The following is a 23,604-nucleotide window of genomic DNA, read 5'->3' on the forward strand; positions in this document are numbered from 1 at the left end:
GGAGGTTGCTTTTATTATCATGGTAGAAAGTTTATTTTGTACACAAAGTGGTCCCCGTGAACTAAGCTTATTAAGAATATTAGACATAGGTTGGCTGAAATATTTAGAAAATCAAGTTAAGAGGCAGAAAAAAATGTAACTCACAAATATCTTTACCTTGTGATGTTAATTACTGATACCCTATAAGGAATTGTGGATTTATCACTCAGTAGTTCTCATTTTAATAATCATCATTTGTACTATCACCACCACTATAATCATTAAGTTCAGTTCAGTTCAGTCACTCAGTCATGTCCAACTCTTTGCGACCCCATGAACCGCAGCATGCCAGACCTCCCTGTCCATCACCAACTCCCAGAGTCCACCCAAAGCCATGTCCATCGAGTCTATGATGCCATCCAACCATCTCATTCTCTGTCGTTCCCTTTTCCTCCTGCCCTCAATCTTTCCCAGCATCAGGGTCTTTTCCAATGAGTCAGCTCTTCTCATCAGGTGGCCAAAGTATTGGAGTTTCAGCTTCAACATCAGTCCTTCCAATCATTAAGTTAGATGCATTAAAAAAAAAGAACACATTCTAAGCACAGGTTAAGTTTCTATTCAGTGTTTAGAACTGAGTACTTCTATTGTTTAAGACAACAGAGTTATTATTACTAATAACCTTAATATTCCTTACAATAGCTACCATTTAAATTATGCTATGCCTGGCTTATTAGCAAATGAAATTGACATACAATCCACACTGTGAGTGTCTCCTGGGGAATGTTTTTCTTTAATCCTCATAGCAACCTTATTTTGCAGATGAGGAAACTGTGGTTCTGAAAAGTTATGACATTTATGCAAGGTCATAAGCTCAGTTCAGAAGCAGTGATGCATTATCACTGTTTCTTATGCCCATGTTTTTTGAGCCAAAAATTGGGTTACATTGCTCAATAAACTTATTTTTAAATTGAGTGTCCTGAAAAATCCCAAATGTATGCTTCTATAGTTATACTTAGCTCAGCCCCATGAGGAGGTGGAAACTTTCTAAATATTGCTGGATAGTGATGATTATGCTGATAATTACGCCAATGATGAAATAACAGCTGAAGTCAAAGACAAGTGAGGAAAGGGACATAAAACTGCTTATACACAGTAAGAATCAGTCTCCTGGTGATAAGCTGAACACCCCTGCAAACACCTCCCCTGTAGCCAGCTCTGCTCCAGATGTGGCAATATCAGAATTTGTAAGCAGCTGCTTATCTGTGCCTTACCAAAGTAAAGTTTGGAAATATGCATACATAATTAAGTAACTTATATCATATGGAAGTAACTGATGAAGAAAAAAATTGGGGCTAGGGAGTGCTGGGTCAAGGCAGGCTTCCAATTATAAACATGATAAAGAGAGAAGGTTTATATTTATGCCAAGTTAAAGGACCAAGGCATGTGGTAAATTGGAAAAGAGCTCTGCATGTGGAGGAACAAATTCAAAAGCTCTAAGGTGGATTTTAGTTTCGACAGTAAATGTACAAACAGCAAAAGAAAAATACAGATAATTGGACTTCATTAAAAACTTTACATCAAAGGATGCTATCAATGAAGTTAAAAGACAAACTAGAGAATGGGAAAAATCATTCACAATAATATATCTGAGAAGAATTTAGTATTTAGCATAGGTAAAACACTTAACAACAAAGAGACAAAAACCCAAATAGAAAATGAACAAAGGATTTGAACAGACATTTGCCCAAAGAAGATATACAAATAATAATAAGCACATGAAAATATTTGGGACATCATTAATTCTTAAAGAAATAAAATTCAAAACCAAAAGGAGATACCACTCCATACCTGCTAGGAGCAGTATAATTAAAAACAAATGTAGGGGGAAGTGTTGGTGAAGATATAGAGGGGTCAGTTGGGTCCAAATTATGGAAGCCTTCGGCAGTCACTAGTCTTTCTTTAAGTGAGATGGGGAGATTTTGGACCTTTGTAGTTGGAGAAACACACTCTGGCTTTTAAGAACAAACTGAAGAATGAAGAGAAAAAGCAAGAAAATCCATCTTGGAGGAAATTGTAACAATCCAAATTAGAGATGTTGCTGCTTGGGTCTGGGGAAAGACAAAGTGGCGGTGAGAGTGGTTTACCGTATTGGGATCACAGCCAGATGAAAGAAGGCATGCAGAAAAGGGAAATCCAGGATAATTCCCAGGTTTCTTGGCCTTAGCATCTGACAAAATGAGCTGCCATTTACATGTCTGGGAAAGCATCGTGGAGGAGCAGATGTGGGAAAAGATCAGAAAATTATTTGTGTGCATTATGAAACCAGGAGGCAGGTGGTTATATGAATCTTGCATTTAGAAAAGGAACTTTGGCTGGAGATCCAAATTTGGATCTTCAGCATGCGACTGAATTAAAGCCTCAGGGGAGAATGAACAGAGGAAGAAGAGAACCAGGGCAGAGTCTGGAGATGGAATCCTCACTTTCAGTGTGAGGAGAAATGAAAGAACCAATTAAAAAGATACTGAAAGCATCATCAGGTAGAAACTAAACTGGTAAGTGTTGAATCTTCAAAGTCAAGAGAAGTACATACTCCAAAGATGAGAACGCAATCACTGTGCCAAATCATGAAATCATTTCTCAGTACCACCATGGGACTGAGAATCTGTGGAGCTGTTGACTCTTTTAAATGAAGTCTGGAGAAATCATATAATCAAAACTCATCATTTAGCATCTGCTATATGCAAACCCAGGTGCTGTGAATGTAAAATGAATACTGTTTGCATGCTCGTTCTAGGTATACAACTGTCTATAACAAAAGTAGATAAATAATACAATGAGAAGATGAAGCAGGTATAAAGGGAGTTGAGAAAACAGACACTAACTTGGCCTGCATGAATCAGAGTGGGCTTCATGGAGGAGGCAGCCTTGGAAGGGAAAGAAGAAATGTGATCAGCAGTGATGCATGAGAAAGGTCCCATTCTGCAAGTGGGACCAGAGGTGAGACATGGAAATATAACAGATCCTAGGTTTCCAGCAGAAGAAAAAGCATTCTCGCACTTCCTAACCTTCTGCCAAAGCAGAACCAGCTTTGAGTTTATGACTATTTCTTCCTACACTTACTTAGTTCATATATTTTATTTTTAACTTAACTGACCTTAAACATACTAACTTCTTTTTAACTTATACTATGTTCTTACTAACAAGAGTATTGAAACCATGCATTCGATGTGGTAATTATATATTTCCTAACATATGTTTGGGTTTCCCTGGTAACTCAGCCAGTAAAGAATCTGCCTACAATGCAGGAGGACCCAGGTTCAATTACTGGGTCGGGACAATCCCCTGGAGAAGGGAATGGTAACCCACTTCAGTATTCTTGCCTGAAATATCCCATGGACAGAATAGCCCAGTGGGCTACAGATCACGGGGTTGCAAAGAGTTGAACACGACTGAGCAACTAAGCAACATATGCTCAAATTAAAACATAGATAATGTTTTTTAAGTCGATCCATGTACCATATAAAACATTGTGTTTCATGCCGTGGGAAACTCTGAGCTTAGAAGTGGGTCAGAAAGGATCCATGGGGGCATATAAGACAATAAATAGTATTTAAATAATGACAAATTATTTAATAAATAATATATAAAATAATAAATAAGGGACCCATGCAGGGAAGATAAGCTGGAGCCTGCTAAATCTTGGCAAATAAAATATTCTGAAGGTCTCATTCCATATCACCCAGTTCCCTGGGCAATATCTTTCTTTCTACATATTCGCTATATATTTAATTTACTCTTTTTCCCTCAATGCCTCTGGAACAGACATACAAAACAATTGCTCCTAAACTTTCTAGTTTCTAAAGGTCTTTCAGCCCCTTGGCCCTCCGGCAGGGAGCCCTTGAAGGAAAGTGTGAAGGGAAATCCATAGCTTAGTGCAACTTCTAGGCTTTCACTGTTTCCTCCATATGCAGTTGACTTTCTGGCTAAACGCAGGACTAATATATGCTTTCACTGATGGGATTGAGGCCCTAATGGTTGCAAATAAATTGAAGCAGTGTAAGAGGGCCTGATACCAGGCAGCATTGGAAGGCCAGAGAATTCCATACTACAACACCATCAGTCACTTATTTTAACCTTTACAAAATTCATTCTGTACTGGAATGACCTTTCCATTCCAGGATGAAAGAAGAGTTGACATTTTGTCATTTGATGAACAAGCACCATCCTCTTCATTTGCAGCACAGTTTTTGCCACAACTCCCCATCCTCTGGACCTGTTCTCCTATCGACTGTTTTTGATCAGTAAACTGACCTGTCTCAAGGATGCTGCCCTCAGCAGTGGAGGAATAAGATAGAGACAAGCAGGATCCGTTATCACTTTTTCTTTTTCATCAATGTAGGTGCCATTGCTAGCACCAGATTTTCATTAAGTGGTGTAGGAAGAAAAAAATCAGAAAGAGAAAATAGACACGGAAATGGCTGGTCTTAAAAAATGAAGCCATGGGGAGTGCTTTCCATGCACTATTAATGTTAATGGAGTGGAATTGCTCCATCGTCTTAATTAGACTCATAATTCTTAACCTTTAGGTAAACTGTGTATTCAGGCACAGTGGAGGATGAGAAATGAAATTAGCGTTGCCCTGAGGCAGGAAAGCACACATCCACAAAAGACCCAAGGGCACTGATGAATAACTAGGGGAGGTATTATACTTGATCAAAAGAGCACCACAGAGCAGGTGTGACGGAGCAGGCTTAAGTGCATGAATACTTGGCTAGTTGTTGATGAAGACATCTTCATATTTAAACTGTGAAAGGCATGGCATTACTAAGACACTAGAGACCTGAGTTATCAAATCAAGGACATAGAACTCTGTGACACCCAGAGAACATGTGCGTAAAGAATCCACTGAGATAGCATGGAGACTGTCCTTCCTTTACCAGGAGATAAGACTGCTTTTCAGGTGGCAATCAATCAGAACTATAGTTCTCTTAGCAGACCCTATACAGATGCGTTCAAGTTGCCTGCAGCATAAACCACCTCAGGCCGCATTTTCCTTTAGCTTTCTTTTTTCATTTATTGGTTTAAACTTCTCCAACTGTCAGATGCTTAAAATCCTTTATAATATCAAAGGATTTTTACCAATCTAACTGCCTAGTCATTTTCGTATGCCCTATGTTTTTTGGGTTTTTTTTTCAGACAGCATATCTAGCTGTCATAAAGTGTGTGTGTGTGTTTGTTTTTGTTTTTTTAATAATCCAGAGTAAGTGTCCTCCTTTGGTTCTTTGCTTTAGTCCATGCACCAGCACCTAAACATCTTTGAGTCTTGCAGGATCAAAACAACTTTCACAAACACAAAATATGAAGCTGCAGAAGAAGCCACAAAAGAGGGCAAATAACCCAAGCTACTGGGACGCACTCAGTGCAGATTGGCCAATGGCATACTCACCTCCTTGGGCACTTGCAGTAATGGCATGCCAGCCATCACTGCTAAGAGCAGCACTGTCTGCTTTTCCAGCTCTACACGTGCCAGATTGAAGTGGATCAGCATTCAGAGCGTGAGGGAAAATATGCCAGCAGTGCACTGTGGTGTGCTGTTTCATACTTACATACAGACACACACATATGGACAGTATTTCAGAGGCAATAGATTCATAAAAGCAGCACTAGATGGGACGTTGTATGAATGGAAAACTATACCATGATTATCTACATGCCAACATGTGCCTATAGAAACAGTTTTGTCCCCGTGCATACCTGGGCTTTGTGACTAATTGCAAAATTAATTTTGAAAACTTGCTTTGATTTTCAAAAAAAAAAAAAGAAGTAATAAAATAATACTTTCTAGATACAGGTTTTCCAAGTAAAGTTGATATTAGCATAAACTAACATGAAAACTCTAGTAGTAACTAAATACAAAAGCTAATTTTGATATTAATCAAGTATTTTCAGCTAAAATTAAAATCCAGGCTACAGATATTCATACATATATGAAAATGTATAAATTTAGATTCATAGGTTTAAAATGGCTCATCAGAGTTTCGAGGTCTGATATGTTTTTCTTTGCTGTGCCCACAATTTAAAAAAATAAACAAAATAATACACTTTATAGGATGAGAAGGATAAAGCAACATGGCAAATGTCCTTTTATTCCAGTTCTTCTTTGGGTATGACTTTTTTTCCTATTTGTTTTGTTTGTTTGTTTTTTCCTATTTTCCCCTGTGTTATGAATACTAAGGCTACATTTGTTATTGTTGTTTCTTCACTTTCCATGCATACAGTAGGATTAGGTATTTGATGAGTAGGAGAATTTGAAGGATAGGAGACTATGACTCTCCAGAATACACCATTTGGCCTATGGATCAATTTGAGCTGAAGACAATGGAGAATAAGCAGAGACAAGGGAGTTCTCTATCCTCCTCTATTTGCCTAAAAGCAGGACATAAGTTTTCCAAAGTGTCCATTCTCCTCTCTACCAGGAAGTTAATCACCTGGAGACAACTTTAGACACTGTCAGCCTGGAGATGTCCTCTAGAGTAATCTACATATCAAATATTAATAACTGGCTTTTATTTTTACTGTTGGAAGCCTAAAATAACTCTTCTTTTGCCACAAATTCATTGTTTGTTGAAGATGCTGCATGAGCTGGAGTTCTAAGCCAGCTCTTTGAGTTACTCATTTTTCCTTGGGTATCTCCCATCAAGATATGAGTTATACATTTTAGTAAACTTCTATTCATTTTCCTTTTATTAATCTACCTTATTACAGGGGTCTCTGCCAAGAACTCAGAAGCTTAGAGGAAAAATTATCCTTCCTCTCCTCCATACTTCCTTCTGGGAAATATGTCACTTCCAGGTTGTAGCAGGTTTGAGGGATTCCAGAGCCCTCTCTTCCTCTTTCAAAGTGACACTTGAGAGACAAACTACTCTGTAATTTTGGCTCCTTGAAGGAGAACACACAGCAGAACTCCCTCCTAGCCAATGCACGATGATTATCTGCCCTATTTGAAAAATGGAACATTCTTTTAAGACTTCAAGATGTTGTAACTTTCCCTTCCTTTTTTCCTTTTGCCCTTTTATTTTTCCTTCTTGGAGAAGGAAATGGCAACCCACCCCAGTGTTCTTGCCTAGAGAATCCCAGAGACAGGGGAGCCTAGTGGGCTGCCATCTATGGGATCGCGCAGAGTCGGACACAACTGAAGCAACTTAGCAGCAGCAGCAGCAGCTTGTTATGGCAACATAATTTACCTATCCTGTATGGCATAGGAATATAAACTAATGTATTAATATAAACTAAAATTCCTTTTAGACCATATTCTCATGGTTTTTACATATAAGAAAGATTTTATGAGTACCTACTTTGTACTAGGTTCTAGAAGGATACAGAAATGAAAAAGACTAGTAGTTATCCTTGAAGTATTCACAGAATTGGAAAAGTCTCACCTGGAGAAGAAAATTTGATTTCAATTTTGGCACTTGGGAAATGTATGTCCTCTATGACTCTTGGCCAACAAATGACCAACTCAGGATCCAAATACCACATATCTCCACCTCCTCCTAGAAAATTCCTTATGTAATAGCAATGTTTTGAATAGTTGCATCCTTTGTATAACTGACTGTTGTTTTTAAACTTGAGGGCCTTGAGAGGATCACAGGGGTTTAGTTGCCTGTTATGCCTCCATGTTGAGAATGTCTTTATCTTTACTCAAGATGCTAAAGGAGACAAAATATAGGACCTTAATTCATAGACAGTTATCCAAAAGGTTTTCTTTCCCTCTCCTCCTTCCTTCCTTATTTCTTCCTTTCTTCCACCCTTCTTACTTCCTCTCTTTTCCTAATCCTCCCAAGGTGGAATCTGCAACTACGCCAATACTGTGACATCTTATCTTTTCTAAACTTAATCCAAAATTTTTGCTGAATATAGAGATGGATTGTTAGAGTGTCAGCAACTTCATTTCTGATTTTTTCCTTATCTGACTTCTTTTCCCTGTCAGTGATGTGTTCACAGAGAGAATTAGTTTTCTATTCTTGGGAGCATCTTATGAAATGATTACTCAGATAGATTTTGGAATGACTTCTGACTGTGTCTATATAATACTGTTTACTAGGCAAAATCCCATCTTGACTTGATTCAGTTTAAGGGAATGTTGTATAACTGGCATCTGGGTAGCTGATGACCTGGCAGACTCAAGCAGAGTTTGTTTTTGCTTGTCCATAAAGCTGAATTTAAGCAGGTTTTAAGATTCACGTGCATTTCTACAGATATGGGTAGAGTCACATGGTCCTTTACTTAACGTCTTTTAACCTGTTTGTTTTACTAGTAATAACCTATACCTCAAGACAGTGTTCAATCCCTGGGTTGGGAAGATGCCCTGGAGGATGGCACGGCAACCCACTCCAGTATTCTTGCCTGGAGAATCCCCATTAGCAGAGGAGCCTGGCAGGTTAAAGCCCATGGGGTCGCAAAGAGTTGGATACAACTGAGAAACAAAGCACAGCACACAAGCCACTGTAAGAATTAAATGAGGTAGTTTTACAATTCATATTCCTTGTGGCTCAGCTGGTAAAGAATCCACCTCCAATGAAGGAGACCTGGTTTCAATCCCTGGCTTGGGAAGATCTCCTGGAGAAGGGAAAGGCTACCCACTCCAGTATTCTGGCCTGGAGAATTCCATGGACTATATAGTCTGTAGGGTCATAAAGAGCCAGACATGACTGAGCAACTTGCAGTTTTACAATTCATCTGTGCTAAGAACTAAAACACTTGTAAAAACCTGACACATATCAAATATTAGATTCAAAAGCTATGCTGAATATTGTCTTTTCTTTTCCTTTTCTTCTAGTTTAAATGTTTACTACATAGGGATTATTATGAACCTGAAAAGAAAAAATATATATCTATATATTTATATATATAGGTATACACAGAAAATGCACATACACATTATATATATACACATCATGCAATGTATATGTGTGTATTTACACACATATTGTAAGCAGGTATACATAGGAAAGGGTGTGTTTTATATATGTATATAAATATGACACTTTGTGACCAGCTACATCTATCATATATAAACATGGCTTCTTCAGTAATCACATCTCTCCTCATTTGGTAGAACTATCACACCGAACAAAGTATCTGGACTCAGAATCTCAATCTTGTTTTTCCTTCTTCCCTTCTTGACATCTGTGTCTGACTTCGATTAGTCATGGGCTTTGAAGTTAAATCTCCTTGGATTCAGTTTCTTCTGATATGATCTAAGGTATTTTGTTTGCATGCATGCTCAGTCACACCCAACTCTGTGACCCTATGGACTGTAGCCCACCATGCTCCTCTGTCCATGGGATTCTCCAGGCAAGAACACTGACTTTGGTTGCCATGCCCTCCTCCAGGGGATCTTCCCAACACAAGGATCAAATCCATGTTTCCTGAGGTTCCTATTGGCAAGTGAATTCTTTACCACTGAATCCAAGGGTGTTACTTTACCTCTAAGTTTACATTTCTTCATTTATAGAACTAGAATAATAACATCCTCCAAGTTAGGTTAACATGTCACCTGTTTTGCAGATGAGAAAAAGTGCAACTCAGCAACTCAGATTATATGACCTGACCATTGTTACTCAGTAAAGAAGTACAAGAGCAGTGGGGTTCAGTTATTAATCTAAAATTAATCAAAATCTAAAATATCTCTATGTACCAAACTGAGAGTATAGCTTAACAATCTCTACAACACCTAGAACATAGCTTGGCATTTCTCATCAGACCCTACATACACACACACACACACACACACACACACACACACACACACACACACACGCATAAACACACACATATGAAGGAAAGTGTGGAGAAGTAAAAACATCATAATGCACTCATCCTGACCTTTTAGCAAAAAGGAGGGGACAGTGAAAATTATAAATATAAAAATACCTCTGTCATTTAAAAGAACTTAGGTAAATTGAGAACTTAAATTATGAAGGGTACAGGTGTCCAACTATGTTTATTCTTCCAATGATATTCCAATGATATGGGCACAATTAATGTTACTTTTATCAACTTCATTCTTTTTGATGAGGAAGCTGAAGCTTAAAGATGTTGAGGACCTTACCTAAGGTCTCATGGTTGATCTGCAGTGGACCAGGGGCACGGATAGAACCAAATGATACCACGCCCTAGGCTCCTCACTGGACTTTGCTGCTTTTCTCTGGTACCGTTATGATGAGGACTCCAGGCAGGAAGGAAACACATGCTTAGCTCTGAATCCCTGGTAACAAGCTATGAGATGCCATTATAGTATAGACTGATGGGCTTCATCTGTGCAGCTGGTATAATTGTATTCCCATGTCTACCTTATAACCACCAAATATGTTATAAAGTAAATCATGTAATTGATATATAAATATTCTATGAAGTTAATGTTTTTGAAATAATGTCATTTGCAGTCATGTGGAAGGACCTTGAGATTAACATACTAAGTGAAATTAGTCAGAAGGAGAAAGACAAATACCATATGATATCACATATATGGAGTCTAAATATGACATAAATGAACCCATCTACAAAACAGAAACAGGCTCACATATGATTGTCAAGGAGAAAGAGACATGGAGAAGGAGTTTGGGATTAGTAGGTACAGACTATTATATAGAGAATGGATAAACAAGGTCCTATTGTATAGCACAGGCAGTTACAGTCAATATCTTGTAATAAACCTTAATGGAAAATACACAAAAACAACACATATATTTATATGTATAACTGAATCACTTTGCTGTACAGTAGAAATTAACACAACATTGTAAATTAACCATACTTCAAAATTTTTTTTCTAAAAAAATAAAATAGTCTTCTTGCTATTCTTGACTTGTTATAACCTTGGGAAAGTTTCCTACCTTCTCTGCACACTCACTGTTACCATATGGAAAGCATGTTCTGAATAGATCAGGTGCATGAAGATGCCAAAAATATCACCTCCTATTAATATATAAATAAATTATCATATTTCACAGCCTTAAGAGTCTCAGAAAAGTCCTTCTCTCTCTCTCTCTCTTCTTGATTTATTTGTTTTATCAACTCTTCTTACTCCCTGTGATAAGAAAATAATAAGCTGTGACATCCATTTTTAACTCAATTTATGTTGGTTAGTATAGAATTGTCAGGGCAGAAAGGACACTCAGAAAGCATCACATAAAACCTGAGAAGATTAAAGATGGGAGACTTGATGCCTGTAAAATATAAGTAACTTTCTTGAAGTCACAGAGAGTCTATGGTGGAATCAGAACAGGACAGCAGCTCCCACCACACAGCCCAGCCCTTCCTATTTTATGAAGCTTCTTTCTACTTATAAGAGTCCCTGAAACAGACTTAGTCAAATGCACATGTTTCACTGTGTGTCTCCTGATGTAGGATGACTACTAGCAATACTTTTTATTAGTTGGGGAAGAATTTTCTATTCTTTCAACTACTATATAGTAAATGTTTACTGGGTGCGTATTCTCAGCATTCTGGGGTTAAAAAGGTAAATGAGACAAAGAAGTTCCCTTTTTCATGAAGTTCCCACTCTCCTGACAGAAGTAGACAGTAAACAAACCAATAGGAAGAAAATATCAGGAGGTAATAACCTCTATGCAGAATATGAAAATAAGGTAAAATGAAAAGAACACGGGGATGGATACTTTAGTATGTGTCACATTTAAGTTAAGTGGGAAGAGGAATGAAGCTTCTGAATATTGAAAAGAGCTAGAACCTCACTATTAAGAGGTGGTGGGGGCAAGTTTTGCAATAAACAGAATAAAGGGAAAAGGGATGAAACTTAATGGACAGATGGGTGAACAGGAGCTGGATAAGGGTCTCAGCTGGCAGAGCTCTGTTAGCCACTGTGAAGAGTCTGGGGTCTATCTCAAGGGCACTGAAAAGAGTTTGAATCCCATTTGTGCAATCTTGTTCTGGAAAGATCATTCCTTTGGCTATGTTGCATGAGATATAAACCATTAGGAAGTTGGGGGTACAGGGAGGGGTAGGAAATGAAGCAGAAATTAGATGCAGTTGTTTGGTCTGGAGATGATGCTTTAAATTCGGGGAGTAACAGTGGAATCAGAGAGCACAGGCTGGAGGAGAGTCATCTGTGATGGATGAGTGTGAGTACTGGTTGGGGTCCCGAAGGGGAAACAGAGGTAGTGGGGAGGGATGAGTCATACGTTGTGCCTTTAAGAAGGTAGATAGATGGTTCAGTTCAGTTCAGTTCAGTCGCTCAGTTGTGTCCGACTCTTTGCGACCTCATAAATCGCAGCACACCAGGCCTCCCTCTCCATCACCAACTCCTGGAGTTCACTCAAACTCATGTACATCGAGCCGCTGATGCCATCCAACCATCTCATCTTCTGTCATCTCCTTCTCCTTCTGCCCCCAATCGCTGCCAGCATCAGAGTCCTTTCCAATGAGTCAACTCTTCACATGAGGTGGCCAAAGTATTGGAGTTTCAGCTTCAGCATCAGTCCTTCCAACGAACATCCAGGATTGATTTCCTTTAGAATGGACTGATTGGATCTCCTTGCAGTCCAAGGGGCTCACAAGAGTCTTCTCCAACACCACACTTCAAAAGCACCAATTCTTTGGCGCTCAGCTTTCTTCAGAGTCCAACTCTCACATCCATACATGACGACTGGAAAAACCATTAGCCTTGACTAGACAGACCTTTGTTGGCAAAGTAATGTCTCTGCTTTTCACTATGCTATCTAGGTTGGTCATAACTTTCCTTCCCAGGAGCAAGTGTCTTCGTTTCATGGCTGCAATTACCATCTGCCTTGATTTTGGAGCCTCCCCAAAATAAAGTCTGACACTGTTTCCACTGTTTCCCCATCTATTTTCATTGAAGTGATGGGACCAGATGCCATGATCTTCGTTTTCTGAATGTTGAGTTTTAAGCCAACTTTCTCACTCTCCTCTTTTACTTTCATCAAAAGGCTCTTTAGTTCCTCTTCACTTTCTGCCATAAGGGTGGTGTCATCTGCATATCTGAGGTTATTGATATTTCTCTCAGTTATCTTGATTCCAGCTTGTGCTTCTTCCAGCCCAGCATTTCTCATGATGTACTCTGCATAGAAGTTAAATAAGCAGGGTAACCATATACAGCCTTGATGTACTCCTTTTCCTATTTGGAACCAGTCTCTTGTTCCATGTCCAGTTCTAACTGTTGCTTCTTGACCTGCATATAGATTTCTCAAGAGGCAGGTGAGGTGGTCTGGTATTCCCATCTCTTTCAGAATTTTCCACACTTTATTGTGATCCACACTGTCAAAGGTTTTGGCATAGTCAATAAAGGAGAAATGGATGTTTTTCTGGAACTCTCTTGCTTTTTCCATGATCCAGCGGATGTTGGCAATTTGATCTCTGGTTCCTCTGCCTTTTCTAAATCCAGCTTGAACATCTGGAAGTTCACGGTTCATGTATTGCTGAAGCCTGGCTTGGAGAATTTTGAGCATTACTTTACTAGCATGTGAGATGAGTGCAATTGTGTGGTAGTTTGAGCATTCTTTGGCATTGCCTTTCTTTGGGATTGGAATGAAAATTGTTATTTTCCAGTCCTGTGGTCACTGCTGAGTTTTCTAAATTTGCTGGCATATTGAATGCAGCACTTTCACAGCATCATCTTTCAGGATTTGAAATAGCTCAACTGGAATTTTATCACCTCACTAGCTTTGTTTGTAGTGATGCTTTCTAAGGCCCACTTGACTTCACGTTCATAGTACCATTTATTAAATTTGAGAAACGTAAACATGTGAGTGGATTTGAGGGGTTGGTAGAAGAGAGGACATAGATACAACTTCAAAAGTCAACAGTGCCCTTTATAGGTAAATGCCACATGTATAATAAGTAAAATACAGTTTAGAAATTAAGTTTGTCTACAAGCCAACAGGAGACAAATCTATTTGAACTATTTCACCAGGCATATCGTGGGATTCTGAGACCCTCCCCTGCTAGCCAAGGGAGCTAATATTACCCTTGCTCTTTGGGAAAAGGGATAAAACAGTTGCTAAAACAACAGCAGTATCCTTAATATCTATGCAACTTTCAACATATACTTATTACAATTACAGACAAGGGAACTGAATCTTACAAAAGCTATGTAACCTGCTTAAGATCTCCCAGCTAATAAGTAGACTTGTTAGTGGAAATGAAGACCTAGTTTCATGATTCCAAAATGTAAGGTCGTTTGGGGTTGCTGCCACTGTACTACATCTTCGGATTAGAAAACATGATCCTTCTTCCTGTAAACACATTTGAGGCAAACTAAGTGAATGTGTTCTTTCATGGTGTGAGGAGAAAAATAAAACCTTCACTGAATTCAGGGTCCACATGTTGTGACATGGGTTATCCATATCGACTGTTTAAGTAACTAATAGTCTGAGTGGAAATTCATTTGGAGCCATGTTCAAATCATGTTTTGAATTTATGTGGTAGTTTTTATTTCCCTTAGATACACCCATATTTCTTCTTTCATTAATGTGTATGTCTTCTTTGTAAAATCCACCCACCTCTAATTTTGACTTTATGTCCTTAGTGAAGTACAATGACTAAGTTATTAGATTTAGAAAGGTGGTTTTAGTACACAGACTTGCACTGACTAAAATGCACTGACTTGATTCATATGATGATGTTTTTATATATTTTTTAAGACCTGTGGCAAACTCCTCTAAACCTATTTTAGCTATATTACATTAGGGGAGATAAAAGTTCCTAAAAGGGACACATGGAGAGTCAGACACATTTCCAGGCTGAATTAGAATTGATTGATCATTGGCTGGCAGGATATCAGAGTGAAAGAACCTGCACTGAGCTGGAAGGACCTGTGTTTGACTCCTGCTGCTATGCATTTGCTGGGCTCCCTTAGGCCAGTTGACTATCCAAAATTTTGAAGAAGACATAGTAAACATATGTTTTACTTTTAAACATGTGCCTACGCTAACTCTATTACAAGAGGAATCACATTTGCCTCCCTTTGAACAATGACTAGCCTGACTGACTGCCTTCTAATATTTACACAGTTGCACAGGTAATACCGTTTGACTTGCAATACTAGCAAATAAAATGCAGTATAGCTTTCACCTGATTTATTCTGCTTATTGGGATGGTGATCCCTGAAAACTACCCATTGTATTATGAGAAAGTCATGCCATCACAGAGAAAGAACATATATTCAGTTAAGGTCCCAGCCCAGAGCCAGCACCAACTGATGGAGTGAGCCCCAGTCCTAGTGCCAGGTAACGTGGAATGGAGCAGAGACACTACATGCTTCTGCACCCTGTCCCAGCTTCAGATTCATGGGCAAAATGAATGGAGAAAACATCCTCAAATGATGCCACCAACAAGAAATTAATTTCACAACTATACAAATGACTCATAAAAGTCAATATGAAATAAACAAGCCAAACCAAAAAAAAAAAAAAAATAGGGAGATCTAAATAGATATTTCTCCAAAGAAGACATACAGATGGCCAACAGGCATGTGAAAAAATGTTCAACATCAGTAATTATTTAAAATTGCAAATCAGAACTACCATGAAGTATCACCTCACACCAATCAGTAAGGCCATCATCAAAAAGTCAACAAATAATAAATGCTAGAGAGAGTGTGGGGGAAAAAGGAACCAGTCACTGTAGGGAACAGTATGTAGATTCCTTAAAAACTAAAAATAGAATTACCATATGATCCTGCAGGGGCTTCCCTAATACCTCAGCTGGTAAAGAATTTGCCTGCAATGCAGGAGACCCTTGTTTGATTCCTGGGCTGGGAAGATCCTGTGGAGAAGGGATAGGCTATCTACTCCAATATTCATGGACTTCTCTGTTGGCTCAGATGAGAAAGAATCCACCTGTGGGATTCTGGGTTTGATCCTTGGTTGGGAAGATCCCCTGGAGGAGAGAATCGCAATCAACTCAGTATTTCTGCCTGGAGAATCCCCATGCACAGAGCAGCTCTGTGGGCTCAGTCCATGGGGTCACAGAGAGTTGAACACAACTGAACAACTAAGCATAAATGATCCTATAATCCCACTCCTGGGCATATGTCTGGAAATAACTATCATTCGAAAAAACACGTGTACCTCAATGCTTATGACATCATTATTTTATAATAGACAAGATATGGAAGCAATCTAAGTGTTATTTAACAGATAAATGGATAAAGAGTATCTGGTGTATATATATATATATATATATATATATACGGGGCTTCCCTGGTGCCTCAGAGGTTAAAGAGTCTGCCTGCAATGCGGGAGACCTGGGTTTGATCCCTGGGTCAGGAATATCCCCTAGAGAAGGAAATGGAAACCCACTCTTGCCTGGAGTATCCCATGGATGGGGGAGCCTGGTGGGCTACAGTTCAGGGGTTGCAAAGAGTCGGATACGACTGAGCAACACTGAAATACCAGTCAGCCATAAAAAAAGAATGGCATAATGCCATTTGTAGCAACATGGATAAACCTAGAGATTACCACACTAAGTGAGGTAAATCAGACAAAGACAAATATCATACAATATTGCTTATATGTGGAATCTGAAAGAAAAGCTACAAATGAATTTATTTACAAAACAGAAATAGACCCACAGACATAGAGAACAAATGTATGGTTAGCAAATGGAAGCAGAGGAGGGATAAATTAGGAGTTTGGGATGAACAGATACACACTACTATATATAAAATAGATAAACAACAAGGATTACTGATTAGCACATGGAACTACATTCAATATTTCATAATAACCTATATGGGAAAAGATTCTGAAAAGAATGAATATCTGTATAACAGAATAATTTTTTATACACCTAAAACTATCAGGATATTGTAATCAACAATATTTCAATTTTTAAAAATTACTGTTGTTTAAACCACTAAGTTTTATGGTGGTTTGTTATAGTTGATAACCAGAACATAAGATAAAACATTTATTTGGATACTTGTATTTTTATATGATTATCTTCTCTTCCTCTTTGAAATGTTTTTATGTTTTCTGGGTGTTATTTTGGAATGTAGATGGAGAGAGACATGCATTTGAAATGGGTGTCTAACACTTAGTGGCTATAACAATTTGCATAACCCTCATAGTTTCTTAGAGCTTCCCCTTCCATCAATAAAAATGAAAATAATACCAACTTCATAAGACCATTGAGAGGATTAAATGAAACAATGTTCAAAATACCTGGTGCACAGAAGGAGCTCAGTAGCCAAGAGTCAATGTTATCTTCAGCAGTGGGGATATCAAAGAGTATGCAATACAGGGACCATGAGTTTCTTTATAGATTAGATTCTTGCTGTATATAAAGTAGAAAAATTTTTTTTTTATTAAAGAGATTTCAAATACTACCCTGGTATTTTGTCTTGCAGATGTTATGGTATAGTTTTGTGGTTTTGATTATATTGCTCCTGTGACAAAAGTTGTTTTTAACGGTATGGTGACAGCCTGGTGTAATGAAAAGACCATGCGCTATGAGATCAGTTCTACCCCTGTGTTTTGTGTGCAAACGTGCACAAGTGTCTTTGGTTTGTTTCTGCCATCCCCATTATAATCATGGGGGCAGAAATCCTGGCTTTTTCACTGTTTAATTCGCACTGGCCAGAAGAGTATGTGGCATATAATGGATAATCAATCAATAAAGATCACTTAAAAGTAAATACATTGTCATCATCTGTTAATGATCTTGTTTGGTACAGATATTGGGGACAAAGAGTTTTCAGTTTAGCAAACACCAGAGCACCTTGTAGTGCTATTTTTTTTTTTATCTCAGTAATTTGATTTTTGGGCCTCATCATTCCCTACTTAGATTTCTAAACCTAAATCTTAGTTTTGTACACACTGGAAGTTGAATACTATAGATGGTCATGAGGGTTTCTATACACAAGTGAATTTACAGATCTATTTGGACATATAAAGATTATATAATGAGTATACATAGGGTTTCCTAGGTGATTAGTTGGTAAAGAATCCACCTGTCAAGTAGGAGACGCAGGTTCGATCCCTCAATAGGGAAAATCTCTAGAGAATGAGATGGCAACCCACTCCAGTATTCTTCCTGGGAAATCCCATGGACAGAGGAGTCCGGTGGGCTACATTCCATGGGGTCACAAAGAATTGGAGATGATTTAATGACTAAATGGCAGCAGCAAATAGAGTATAAATAATGCATATTTTAAATACATATTATAGTATGTATATCCTGCAGGAGGGCATGGCAATCCACTCCAATATTCTCGCCTGGAGAATCCCCATGGACAGAGGAGCCTGGCGGGCTATAGTCCATGGGGTCACAAAGAGTCGACTGAGCAACTAAGCACACTCTACATACACACACACTATACATACACACACACTATACATACACATACAGTGTGTATGTATGTATATAGTAATATATATATATAGTCTAAATTATATACTATGTGTTATATATATGGCCAGCTACCTGTATGTTCACTAAAATATCATTAATTAAGGGAAATTTGAGAATTTAAAGTAGTATAAGGAAAGTAGGATGTTATTACCTTCAAAGTCATGGGAACATTACTAGCCATAACAATTGACTTCAGGTGGAAACCCCTCATGACATGCCTCCATGAATAAATGAATAAGTACCTATTTCTGGGAGAGAAGTAGGGGTTCTGAGGTGCTATCAGACACCCCAGCATTAGTTCTTCTGAGGAACTTAAACAATCCTCACCACAGACTTGTTTGCAAGACTGATTTGCTTGAGGTCAAGCTGTCCTATAGATATTAGATTTCAAAGTAATGGGGTCTGAATGTCCAATGATTTTATGTGTATCATGAAAGACTTCTTATCTCTTCCTTAGTGAGCTCACAGCTTTATTGGGAAAGGTATTCCCAAATAGGCTTTCTGTACACAGAGTGCTAAGTGCAAAAACATCCATACCACCTAGATACTTACACTGATGAGTGAATTCAATGTAAGGATTCTAGACACCATGGAGATGATTAGAAAAAAGGGTGGGGAACAGATAGGACTCTCAGTCCCCAATGCCTGCAGGGACCCTCGCCACCCCAGGAGGTCTCCTTCCTATGCCCCTCTCAATCTTGTCCTTCTTCTAGGCTGGCAGATTGTGGGTTATGGAGCAAATTGGTCATGTGATTAAAGCGCTTCCTCAATAACTTTTTCCTCTACTCTCTGTGTGCATCCAGAACTGGATCCTTTTTCATTTCATATGCTTATCACATGATACCTTCAGATCTGGCCTCAGGCAAAATTCCTATGGAAGTGCTGACCTTGAGAAAACACCTGAGCTCAGCCAGCACAGCCCTTGTCCCAGGGCACAAATGGCCACCTCCTATCCCTGTGGCAGGGCACTGCTGGGCACTAGCTGACTGAGTAATGCTGTCTTTGAAACTTCTCTGTAGCACAGCATCTCAGCCTTGCATCAAGCTCAGGGTAAGAAGTAGCAAGCAGATACAACTACAAAGATGTGTAGGAATAACACAGACACTTTTCCCATGGACCCCAATGGATTGTAATTCTTGTCCATTGCAGAGTTTCTAGTACTAACTTTCAGTTAAAGAGACAGATGACACATTTCACTGGCTGGCACTTATCAGCAGCTCTGGGGGAGAATATCAGAAGAAACTGTCAGAAAATGAGTGTCATGGTTCAGTCACTAACTAAATGAAAAAGACACAGTGCTGAACCAGGCCTGACCTTATCCTGCTTGTCTTTCTCCTCTTTCTGCTTCCATTGCCGCTAGAAGAACAGAACCAGAGCCAGAGGCAAGAGCAGACAGAAGGAGACAGAGGAGACTTTGGTGACACTGTTTGGGATACACGGAGCCATATGGAGGGGTGTGTGGGCTCCAGAAGCTGCAGCATGTGAGCAAGGACTCTACCAACCTGTGAAGTTGCCCAGGAATTACCCTCTTCAATCCACCCTGACAATCCCACAGCCTTAATATACACGGGTCTGGCAGCTGACCCGACTCTCCATCTATGTTTTCTTATGAAATAAAGAAAGTCATGCAAACTCATGTATTCCCTGATGACCCGATATCCTTTTAACTTTTGCTTCTTTGAGTTTTGCGTGACTATCAGAGATCACATCCTCACTTTCTCCTTTAATTTTGATTGGTATCTAATTTATTTACAATGTTGTGTTAGTTTCAGGTGTGCATCAAAGTGATCAGTTATGTATATCGACTCTTTTTCAGATTCTTTCCCATATAAGCCATTGCGGAGTACTACACAGGCCTGTGCTATACAGCAATCCTTATTAGTTACCTATTCTTTGCTTTGCCCTGAGACAGAGCAGGGTGCAGGTCTGTCCCTTGCCAACTGTATGGCACTGATCAAGCATCCTACCCTCTCTGAGGTTCTGTTTCCTAAAATGCCAGGTAGGATAACAACCCTTACTGAGTAGAACTGTTGTTTGGATTACAGATCATGCTTGTGTAGCTCCCCACAGACATCTTCAAACATGAGAAACACTTAGTCACTGGCAGCCATTTAGAAAGTTACTTATTTTTCTCTTCTTGCTGTCTTTCATTTCCTCCCTTTATTATCTATTGTGTATAGTCCGGAGGAGGATCTATAACAAGAAGGAATCCTTCGCATTCTTCTCTCATTGATCTGAGTCCACTGTAGCCAAAATGTACAATATCTTATTGCTTCTACTAATCCTGGCTGCCTGTAGTTATCTCCTTCCAATGAGCTATGGGAATCAGACTACATATTTTTTAACTAACCAAAAATATTTAAAATTGTCTTTGATCCTCCTCTGTACTTCTCAGATTGCCAAAGTTGAAGTAAGGTATTAATACCTAGTGCTGGGAGATGGACACCTGGGGTCTCACGGTGATGTTTGGAGTATAAATTGCTTTAACTTAGACCCACTGCAGATATCAAGATGGCAAAAGTCTTCAAAATATGCACATACTTTGGCTTGGTAATGACTCCTCAAGGAACTTATCCTAAAGATATTATGTCTGTGTGCAAAAATGTTTTTGCAGTATGTATAATAATGAAAAAGGAGGAAAAATCTAAATGTCAAAAATAGATCTGTTCTGTCCATTGTGATACATCCATATAATGGAAGACTTATTAAAAAAATTATGCTATAAAATCACATTTACTGATACAGAAAAATATCTGTATACTGTGTGTGTAACAAATACAGTACCTAAAACAGTTTTGATGGAGGGCCCTGAATTCAGCAGATAAGGGGGACCCTTCCTCAGCTCTTCTAGAGAGCAGGTTGGGGAGAAGATAATGATCTCTAGTCCCTCCTCTGCTCTCTCTGTCTCTCCCCAGGGGAAGGGATTTTCATAATAGTTAGGGAAATTAGGTAAATATCCCTGTAGGTGTGTGCCTGTTGTGGACTAAATGTGTGTGTCCCTCCAAAATCCAAATGTTGAAATCCTAACCCCAAATTTGATGGCATCGAGAGGTGGGGACGTTAGAAGATGATTAGGTCATACCCTCTCTCTAGTATGTGCTCAGGGAATTTATAACAGTTGAGCTAGACAAAAAGCACATGCTCTTCACAATAACCAAGATATGGAAGCAACCTAAATGTCCATTGACGAATGAATGGATAAAAAAGAAATGGTTACATATTTATGATGGAATATTACGTAGCCTTTAAAAAGAATGAGATAATACCATTGTAGCAACATGAATGGAACCTAGAGAGTGTCATACTGAGTGAAATAAGTCAGAGAAAGATAAATACCATATGATATCACTTATACGTGGAATCTAAACTATGATACAAATGAACTTATTTACAAAATAGAAACAGACTCACAGACATAGAAAACAAACATGGTTATCAAAAGAGAGGGAGTAATAAATTTGGAATTTGGGATCAAAATATACACACTACCATATGTAAAATAGATAAACAACAAGGACCTATAGTACAAAGGTCTTATTTAGCTATGTACAGTATAGCACAGGGAACTTTACTCAATATTTTAATAACCTACAAGGGGAAAATATATAAATATATACATATATAACTGAATCACTTTGCTATACACCTGAAACCAACCCAATTTATAAATCTACTATGCTTTGATTTTTAAAAAGAAGCATATACAAGACAATGGTAAAGTCAAACTGATCTCACAGGATGTATATACTAAAGGAACCCCAAAACGTAATTTTAAAAGACACATCTATACCAGTGTTCATAATAGCACTGTTTACAACATCCAAGGCATGGAAGCAACCTAAATGTCCATTGATAGATGAATGGATAAAGAAGATGTGGTACATATGCACAATGGAATATTACTCAGCCATGAAAAGGAATAAATTGGGTGACTTGTAGTGATATCTGTCATACAGAGTGAAGTAAATCAGAAAAAGAAAAACAAATACGGATGGTATGGGGGGTGGGAGGAAAGTCAGTGCAAAGCAATTATACTCCAATTAAAAATAAATGAATAAAGGAAATTCCATAGTCAGAATGAAGATAATTGCATTTTCCCTAAAGTTCCACAAAACCAATTGTGAGGAAACTAGAAGCAACACAATGAGAAGAGGGTAGCATGGTTTTCTTGACACAGACTCTGCAAAGAGTGCTGAGAATGACATGGCAAGCTTGACAGTCAGGAGAGAAGGAATCTGAATGACCCTCTGAAGACACTGGTAAAAAGGGACACCCAGCAGGGCCTCTCTCTGATCTAATCGACCCTGCGAGCATGGCTGAGTCCATGAAGACTAAAATAACTGATTTTCACAATGATGATCCCAAGTAATCAAGAAAAGGTTACATTTCACATTCAGAATTCTCTGCTTAAGAAGGCAAGGGAGCATGTAACCCATTTGAGAAACATTTTAATTTCAAATAGTTAAAAATTCTTTAAAAACAGTTTGGGTGCTTAAAGAGTTAAGTGATAATTACCTGGAAAATTCACTTACATAGAACAAGTTCTTCCCTAAAGACACTAGATCAGTGAGATGGTGGGTAGTTGTATTTAGTTAGGTTTCTAGCACTTCTTCTTCTTTGACATTTCATTGCCTAATTTCCTGAAGCCTTTCAAAATTCCTCACTTTCAAGGAACATAAAATTCCTTGAGGCTAAAGATTCTGACACCCTTTCTTGGATATTCCACATCCCTGTTATATTGGCCTTTTTTTTTTTTTTTTCCTGCCACAAATGATGAACTGACATTCACAAAAATAACAGACCCCTGAGGCATGCATCAACTTTGACCAAGCCCTCTTGACATTTTGCAAACCCTTTTGAATTATGGTAAGCAATCTTAGAAGCATTTTTTGCAACCCTTTATCAACCATTTGACCTATAAAATATAAAAGAACAATCAATATATAAATAAAGTTAACATAATTTTTAAAGCAACCTTTATTTTTTGAAAACAGTAATTTCTCCTTTTAGAAGATGTCTGTTCTCTTCTACCAATCCTGGACTTCAGCTGCAGTATTTACAGCCTCCAACCAACTCTGCTTGCTTCATGCTCGCCTTCACAATTCAAACTGACTCTGGCCAATCTATCCTGTTACTGTTTGTCCTGAATTCAGTGGTTTTTGCATACTGACAGACTCCCCTGATTTGTCTCAATTCTAGAGTGAAGGCAAGATTCTGTCAGCAACCAAGGAC

The 23,604-nt window shown here is 38.5% G+C and overlaps 1 protein-coding gene across 6 annotated transcripts in view; it reads right to left on the bottom strand.

The window, feature by feature from the left end:
* CNTNAP5 (contactin associated protein family member 5) overlaps window positions 1-23,604 on the bottom strand; it is a 1,071,087-nt gene that overhangs the window by 310,881 nt on the left and 736,602 nt on the right. The window lies entirely within an intron of this gene.

This window comes from Oryx dammah, unplaced genomic scaffold, assembly GCF_014754425.2.
Source record: "Oryx dammah isolate SB20612 unplaced genomic scaffold, SCBI_Odam_1.1 HiC_scaffold_27, whole genome shotgun sequence".
NCBI classification, from domain to species: Eukaryota; Metazoa; Chordata; class Mammalia; order Artiodactyla; family Bovidae; genus Oryx; species Oryx dammah.